This window comes from Esox lucius, chromosome 15 (genome assembly GCF_011004845.1).
Source record: "Esox lucius isolate fEsoLuc1 chromosome 15, fEsoLuc1.pri, whole genome shotgun sequence".
NCBI classification, from domain to species: Eukaryota; Metazoa; Chordata; class Actinopteri; order Esociformes; family Esocidae; genus Esox; species Esox lucius.
The window spans coordinates 4257490-4267053 of record NC_047583.1 but is presented as its reverse complement, the minus strand read 5'-3'; positions in this window follow the sequence as shown (position 1 = coordinate 4267053).

Here is a 9564-nt window from a genome sequence, read left to right as displayed (position 1 = left end):
TAATGGAGTAGCGAGCGAAAAGGACAAGTTTTAGATTGAGCATACTAATGAATGGTGGTTCTCAACTGGGGTTAGCCCCCACCCTGTGTACCTCCTACCCTGCCTTGAAGTGACCAACAAAAAGGGGTTTGACCCAACACCCACCCTGCGCTAGCCATAACTTGCCTTATATCCCACAGGTAAACATTTAGGTCCAATAAGTTCACATGTCACTCCCTACCAAAATCACTGCTTTATTCCAGCTTGTCAGTCAGTGTAGATCTGACAGAAAATACATGGACAAAGCCATCGATGACGTCACCCCATTGTTACAAGCAATGTCCCAATAGCACTTGAAGACCAGAAAACGTAAGCAGGCCGCTCCGTCTTGTCAACCGTCGCAGTTTGAGCTGCTGTAGGAAGTGATGTTTCAGACTAACGAAGTGTTGAGTGAAGCAGCCTAAGGCCGACCAGGGTGCGGGCGAATTCCATTTGCAACCACGTTACCCTAGTGACCTTGTGTGAATTTTGAAAGTGATAGTGTTCTGAGGACGTAGAACTGGTAAGCGTATATCTGTACTATGATTGTGTTGAGTGTATTTTAATATCCATGATTATTGATCACGCATATAGCCACATTTCTATTGCCTAAAATGTGGTATTCTGCTTTTGAACACATTGCCTAGAGTATGATCTTGAGTTTGACGGGGCAGCTGTAGTCCCCCTGGTGTAGCTGGGCACAGTACGAGGCCCTCCCACCATTCATTCCTCCTGCACCACCGTGTTAATTTGCACTGATCAAGGTTTTATTTGGAGATTGACTGTGTCCTTAGGCTGAAAATGCTACAGATTTATTGTCCTTCGTCCACATTCTTGGTTTGGATCAGGAGTGATCGAAGGTTGTGCATCTCTATTCATGATCAGCGCAAACCCGTGCACCAGACTCCTCTGAGTAAATCTGGCGATGTCGAGGACGCCAGCCACAGAAGAACTTAACCGGTTGGTTCCTTTCAGTCAAAACAAGATGTGAATGATTTGTCTTACAATGGCCAACTGTGCCTCTTGGACTCAGGCCAGGACTAGTGTCATTTTTTTTAACCTATTTTTTAAAGGCCTTTTTTTTTTGGGTCGTTCTGTTAAATACTAATAAATGTATGAACCAAAAAAAGGGGGTGTAAGGGGCGTAAATGTTTTTACATTCATACCGTTCCCCCCCCCATTGTACAAAACTGAATTCCAACTGTTTGTTCTTCCCATGTGCATATGTTAAACGTTTAAGCATGGAGGGTTCTGGAAAATCTAGGAAAGCATAATTATAGCACAGAGCAGTTGTATTATTTAACATGGACCTGTGTACTATAAAACATATTTAAATGTAATAAATAATATATGAGTTTGAACTTTCATTTGCCGGTGTAACTCAATCTTACACATCTGTCAAGACACAACATCACTAAAAAGGACTTTGTCTTGATTAACCACACATCCAAAGTTGTAGTTTTTTTAAACTTAAGAGGTTATTTTATGTTACTCTCCACTTTGCTCGGTAAGGTAAACCATTGCTATATAATTGTAGAGAAATGCACTTAGAAAAATCCACCACATGGTGTCATCCTCATTCTGCTTTCAGTGTTTTTCATTCAACATCATTATTTTATCTGATATAATGGGGGGGGGGGGGGGGGTGTTAGTATGTCAAGAAATCTCTAAGATAGAGATGAGTGGTCTCTATAATCCAATCCCGTTATTAAGGGCATGTAGGCATATGTATAAGGCTGAGTTACCACTGTGTGTGTGTGTGTGCGCGTGTGTGTGCATGCGTGTGTGCGTGTGTGTGCGTTTGTGTGTGTGTTATCCAGGTCTACATGTACATATGGGGCGCTGAAGTCTCACATAGAAAAGAAATATCAGGTCCTCATTAAGGAAAACACAGTTAGGTTTGGGTAAAGATTTACCCATTTAATTGGGTGTAGTGTTAGAATTGGCGTTACTTTTAGGTTTAGGAATTAACGGTTAGGTTTAGGCAATAGGGCTAGTTTAAGTGTATAGTATAAAATGAATGTAATTGAAGTCAGGTTTAGGTTAAGGTTTAGAACTAATGAATAGGGAATGTTTCTGGGTCAGAGATAGTCTCAGCTCAGTACAAGGATAGAAAGATGTGTGTGGGCAGGTTTTACTTACCTTTTTTGGACATCTGGGGACAAAATTGTTCCAGAAGGTAGGTAAAACATGCCCAGGCACACAGAAGGTCAGTTAAACATGAAAACATTACCATGTGGGTAACCTTAATATTCTGGCTTTGGGGTTAGGTTTAGGGTGCACCTTACAATTAGGTTTTGGCATAATGGTTAGGTTAAGTTTTTGGCATTGTGGGTTAGATTATTAAGGTTAGGTTAAGGAACATGGACCTTTTGTTTTTATGTACCCAAAATGTCTGCGCGTGCTTGGGCATGTTTTAAATACCTTCTGGGGACTAGGGGTTTAAGTTGAGGGTTAAGGTTTGGTTTAGGGATCATGGAAACTATGGTTTACACCCCCAGAAGGTTAGTAATACTGGGCTTTGTGTTGGTATGTCTCTTGTGTCTATGCACACTCCCTTGTCTGCTTCTCTCGTACTTCCACCATCTACTGCAGTGAAAGGACTCCAATGAAAATTGACTCTTGTGTCTCTTTCTCGGCACAGATGTACACGGTCTGAGTCAATTACAGTAGAACTCTGTCTACACTTTAGAAAATTGGGTACACCTGCAAGGTTATGTACTCCGTTTGAGCTGCCCCTGAGATTTTCCGTTGAAATGGCTTTCTGTAGAACATGACATGGGTTCTTCAATTCAATGTTGTTGTTTTATTTGCTTAGAGTGCACGTTATTTCTCTTGGGGCTAATTCAAGGTCTCTGTGCAATATTGTTTTTGTTCCTGTATTTCAAGAAATTTAATTTCTTTACCACTTAGCTTGTTATGTCAGTTTGGCCTCTAACCAAAGGCTGTTGGCCCATTAGAATGGCACCATGGAGTAGATTGCTCAATTCTTAAAGTCATTTCTGGAGTCAACAGAAATTGTTTAATAATTTAGTTTTTTTACTTGAAACTCAAAAGCATTGCTTCTAGGTTGATAACTCTACAGACATTGACGGAATGAAGAATGGTACATATAAGGAATTCATGGTTTTACAGATTAAATATTAGACTTCTAGATAGGACTGATTGATTTGTCACTGGTGAGGGCTACTACACAAAATCTCTTCATGTATATGAAATGCATTTTTTATTCGATAGCAAGATTTTTTTCTTCTTTTAAAAATGTATGTTTTCCATGAAGTCCTGACAATTCCTTGGAGATTGCCCATTGAACCAACCATGGTCAGGTACAAACCTCCCTACCCAGTTTGAATACAAAGGGAACTGATAAAGTATGCTTATTTGAGTATTTGAGGGTTCTGAGAGGGTTTGTGCTTACAGGGATAATACACTTCATGTATGAGCTGTATTCTGTTTTTATTCATGGGTCTGAATTAACAACACAGCTTTGTGGCCTGATCTTAATAACAATTGGGCTGATTTCCTAACACAGGCAAAATTGACCAAACCCTTTGAATTATGTAAACAATACGGTAAGTAATTTAAATAATGTAGACATTCTTTGATAAGTAAGGCTTATAGTCATTATACATCTAGCAAAGCTGCATATCTCCCGCTAAAACAAGCTAGCTACTGTTGCTAAGGTGGTAACTGTTAGCTTAATCAATTATGGGTTTATTTTCCCTTAAACCAGTATTTCCGATTCTCTCATTTAGTGACAGCATGTCTATAATTAAAATCAAACAAAATCAAAAGCGAGGGAGCTGTGATTGAAATTGTGTAGGTTAACCGGAAGCTTAAACTGAAATCACAGAATCACAATCGGTATTGGTACATATATTGGCATCCCCCGAATAAACGCAATTCAAACACTGTATTCTGTAGAAATTGATTGATCAGTCCAATACAAAAAAAATAATATCACAGCAATTGAACCTCTTTTTAATGGTTTCTCAAATAACCATTACAGTTCATTTTGATGTACTTTTTAGGCATTATATTCATAAAAACGTTCTATGAAAAACCCTTTAACATATTTTATTTAACCTTTTTTAACGTGAAGAACTACAAAAGGATACTCCAATTAGCTTTTCTTTTAAGGGGTTAAATTTGGGAAGTGGGGGAGCCCTACTTTGTACTTTCCAGTTGTATCTTAAATGTTAAACTGTTGGTAGTGGAAGTACTGGAGCTCAGCCCCCCAGGTCTCATTTCGACCATATGTGCAGCAGACCAGATCCTGCTGGCTCCCGCCCAATTTAACATCTGCATAAGAGTTCATCACACGTGGTATTATCTACTGGGGATGGCTCTGTATGTGATATGTCCTCTGAATACATGTGTGACGGATGAGTTGTCGTGACTCGTGAGATCCGACGGGAAACACATTCTTACCGTTTGAGTTTGTATTTACTGTATCGATTATTCTGTCTTGACAAACAAAAGTCTCCCAAGTGCAGTTCCGTTTTACGGTACCGAAAGGCATTAAAACAGTTTTTTCAGATTGCTGCTGATACACCCAGATACCAGTAACCAACGCTGGGATCTTTCCGATAGTTTCTTTCCGTTCGTGGTAGCAGTTGGGCCTCTTATTCCCCCATCTTTGTTTTCCATCTTCTCTGCCTCAAGATCAGAATACACTCTCACCAGCATCAATCAATTAATCCCCACTGGTTAATTGCGTTGTTGTAAAAGCCACATAAAAGCGCTCAATATAATAGACAACACCTCGGTATAAAAATTACAAATGGATATGGATTTATTTTTCCCTTCTACCGCGGCCGGCTCTTACTGGTTCTCTCATTATAACAGACTCAGACTCCCGCTGCCGTGAAAGAAAGAACAGGTATTAGTCATGGCGCTCAATGGACACCAACATGCTTTTCTATTCTAATGTGTGATTATGAGACCTACCAGCGGCCACAGGCTGGGCTTTGCCGTGGCGACCTAATTATCAGAGGTGATAAAAAACTCACGGAATAGTCTCAATACTCTTAATTACCTCAGTCTTCTCGTCTCCCCTCCTTCGTCTGCGCTGAGTCATAGAGGCAGTATGTGAGTCATAGATGCAAAAAAAATATTTGAGAGCAATGTGGCAAAGACTTCAAAGGCCTTTGGGGATTTTTCTTGTTTGTGTAGCCTGGTGAAAATTAACCCATTTCAGGATACAAATTATTTTGGGGTTGTTTGCTTTGTATGAGTTTGTATGAGTTTCCATAAATAATTAGGGCAATACTTGATTGGGATTATCACTAAATGACATTAAATTGACCACAATGATTTATTGCGTGTCAAAATATATCAAATACTGTACAGGTGAAGTACAAAGAGTATTCTCTTAAGCTAACTGAAATGAATCACAAAGAAACGGTAGCTGTTTTTTTTTGAAGCCCTGACCATGTGTAACGCTAAACCCACATGCAACAACTGCCAGTTTCATACAGTCACCACACAGTACAAACAAACAGCGTTGGACCCACAATGGATGGCAACCAGAGTCAGGAGTTAGCACAGGTTTCCCAACCCATTGTTTCAGGGGCAATCCCATCACACCTCGCATGCCTAAAATCCCCACCTAAGACAGTGCCCTCTTGTGGAACTAAACAAACCTGACTATGCTTTCCCCACACGGCGAAATTTGGTTTGTCAGACATCACTGCAGATGTAGAAGAGGGGGGTGAATGAGAGGATGCTTGTTGAGGCCAGTCGGAACCTGAAGTACTGCTTTGACATCACAAATTGAGACATTCAAGGGGCAAAAATGCTGAAATGTTTACATCTTACATCAATATTTTTGAAGAAATCTGTATCCCATGAACCACAGGACATGTTTCCCTTGTGATGTTATAGGGTCCTCCGCTTTGACAAAATGGAAGCCCCCATCACTCTCCACCAGTTGTGGCAAAGGCCTGTAAGTCACCAGCACGCTTCTCTTCCACCCCTGAAAATACCTTACCTCCTTCTGTTCCTGTCGAGTCCTTTCTTTACTCCCTCTATACCAGTTACTGTACCAATAACAAAGCGTCTTTTAAACTACTCACGTTTGGTCATGAAACCATTGTGGTCAGCAACAGTGGTAAGTCATTTACCGTGGAGGTGTCAACTGGCCAGTGCCCTGGTTCAGACTGTTCACTCACATTCCATTCCCACATTAGCCACCTTCAGTCTAAAGTATACTGCATAAAGATGACCATACAGACAAGCTTTGATTGTTGGCGACATAGCTCACAGCCTTGCCACTGAAAATGTCTTCTATAAATATGATGCAATTCAACACACCGCCACTTTGTCACCAGCGCACCCAGAACCACCCAGAACCACTGTGACCTTTAACCTCTGGTCAGCTGAATCCTTGCTTCATCTACAACGCCAGAATCATTGTTACTGACTTAACCAGTCCCTCTTAGGAAAATCCCCCCTCTACCTCAACTCACTCCTCAACATTTTCAATTCCAGTAGTAACCTGGTAGACATCAGTGGCCCCTTCTTTAGATATCTCAGTGGCCCCTTCTTTAGATATCTCAGTGGCCCCTTCTTTAGATATCTCAGTGGCCCCTTCTTTAGATATCTCAGTGGCCCCTTCTTTAGATATCTCAGTGGCCCCTTCTATAGCCTACACATCCTTTGGCCGTCATTCATTTCAGTTCTTCACTGCGAATGAAAGGAATTTCAAGAAGGCTCTTTAATTTGGCACTTTCACTACTTCTTCCAGTAGGGTCCATCTGTTGTTGATGAGGACCTACAAACTCACTTTACCAATTTTTTATTATTTTCTTTTACATGCTTTCAAGGCAGAGGTCAATTTTCACAAAATCTGAAACAAAGCACAAATGTCTCGGACGGATTAAATGAGTCAGGTTCCTCTACTCCAGAGACATTCTAGACAACAACCTTTATAACCAACAATTCATTGCCTAAAATTAACTAAACCCATTTCACAGGTTAGCTAGGACTGAATTTGGGAACTGTCAGGAGAATGCTCTGGTTCGAACATGTATAGTTTAACACCACCATGTAAGATCACTTCCACCAATGTATCCTTCAAATCCTGCTGACAAGATACTGTGTTGTGTTTTATAACGTTAGATAGGTAGCTAGCCGTACCCAACAAGCCTACCTGAATGATTTGTAAGAAAAACAACATTTAGGTGTAGGGACTGGACCAAAAGAGAAAGTACCATCTAAGTTGTAGTCTTAAAAGGACACATTTGGACACCTTGTACATTCATCAAAATGTCTGCTGATTGGAACATTGCTGAAAAACATCCAATTGCTCTCTTAATCATGGACATGTGACAATACACAAATTGACTCGGGATTGGTAAAACATAATTTTTTCAAATCTTGTTGGTCCTTCAATGCACGTTCAGATAGGGGTTGGTTATTTGTTCGTCCGAACCCCATTTTTTAAGGACTTGCATTCCTTTTTTTTGACGTAATTGTGCTGGGTCATTGAGTAATTTCTGTTTCTTGATTAGAAAGATATTAGCTCTGAACCCCAAGTTACTCCATTGGCAAAAGAACCAGGTACATTTTTTGGCCTTTTGAAATCTTGAAACACATACATTACAGTTATCAATTTCACTCTACCTGAAGAGGATTGACATGTCAATCAACAGAAGTCTTTCAATTTGAATAATTGTGAATTGCGAATGATGCAGAGGAAGATTACCACTTGCAAATAAATTTGGCGATGACTTGCACAATGACAAATTATCTTATTTTTGATTTCACCCTGCTACTGACTAGATTCATCTAGAGATTAAAAAGAAAGTAATCACGAAACCGTTTCATTTGTTGGCCTTCACTTGAGGAGGGGGGGTGGTTGTTTTACATCTGAATATCATTTCAGGGTTCCTGACACAACAACACAATGTAATTGCTGATCATCCTTAACACATAATTATGATGTGGTGCCCAGTCCAATGTCCTGAGAGTGGGTGCAAGTTAGAATAATAGTGGCTTCTTTACAAATCAGGCTCAGTCTGGGGCATATGGAGGATTTTCCCGAAATAGGCAAAATAGTTATTATTTCTGGTTCAAACATGTATAGTTTAACATGATATCTGGAGCGCCAGGGAATGCAATCAACGTTACTGGAATTGTGAAACCCTAGTCTGAGAATACAGAACAATATGCCCCACTGCAGAGCCTGTCATGGGAACAGTGGTTCAATTTTCTCCCCGCTTTATCAATAGGGTATGAATTAGCACAGATACATGACAAGACTGGGGCATCTTAAAAGAGGATAAAAATCGAATGGGAAACCAGGTTCGGATGGGCGTTGGAGAGAAGGATGAGAAGAAAAGGCAGGGCTGGAGATTTTCTAATGAAACCCTAATTTCCTTGGACTGCAGCCCTTGGCCGTGAGTTCCAAATTACTCTGTATTCCCCCGATTTAGGGACTAGTGTGTCATTTGTGACTAAACCCTTCAGCTCAGAGTGCCGCTGGCTCAGTGCCTTGTCACCCAGGTCCAGTCCGCTTCAACATGATTGCCATTTTATTGAAGTAGACGCTGAAAAAATTGGATGCTTTACCCAGTCAGTAAAAACACAAGTGTAATGGTGAAGCTGACGGCGCTGGGATCACTCTTCGACTCCTAGCTGGAGTATAGTACAGATGGATGCTTTGCGTGCGTATTGGATGGGATCATTCATTCGTTTTGAAGACGTGTGTCTGATTTTTGTGTTCGTTAGGGCAACTTTTTGAGCAACACAAAACATTTCCTGTGAATCTGCACTTGGTACGTTGTGGGAATGTCTATAGTTCTTTGCCGGATGCTCAGTAGGAGTTGCCTCACCTCAACGTCCTTGTAGTCAGACTGTATCCATGTAATGCCAAATGAAGATGGCGCGCACCGGTTTTCCCTGTTTCAGTACTACGGACAGAGCATAGTCACATTACAAGCAGCCGACTCGTTAGTAACACATTCATTCATTCTGGATTATTTTCTTTCCTGTATGCTGTACATATATTCACCCCCGAATTAGTAACTGTATTAATTTGCGAGAGATAAAACTGTGTCTTTGTCATGACTCGTCATTTTAGCCTGCGGTGCTTCTCTGTTTTGGTGATACGAGCAGGACTAATAGACTGTGTTCATCAGTACAGTGAGGTGAGATAATTAGCCTAATTAGTTCCCTCTATGATCTACAGTCAGTACATCACCCAGACAGGTGGTTCTCAAGGCAACCCTTTTAACGAGCTCTAGATTGAACACAGAGCCTCACTTGTGTGACCTTTCACTACTGCTTGCCAAATACAGTTTGCTACTTTGAGGCTTTTGGTACAATTTGGATGAGAATGTATCTGAAACCTGTATTTGTATTTTCAACACCACTGTATATCATTTACTAAATGTTTTCTGCTAAAATATCTCCCAGTATTATTGTTTCCCAGATATCAAGCGTGTATCACGAGGAGTAGAAAAGAGGTTCTACAACATGCGTTGCCATTACCAGGGTCCACCAAGGGTCAGAACTAGCTCCCTTTCTGTGAAACAACTCTTT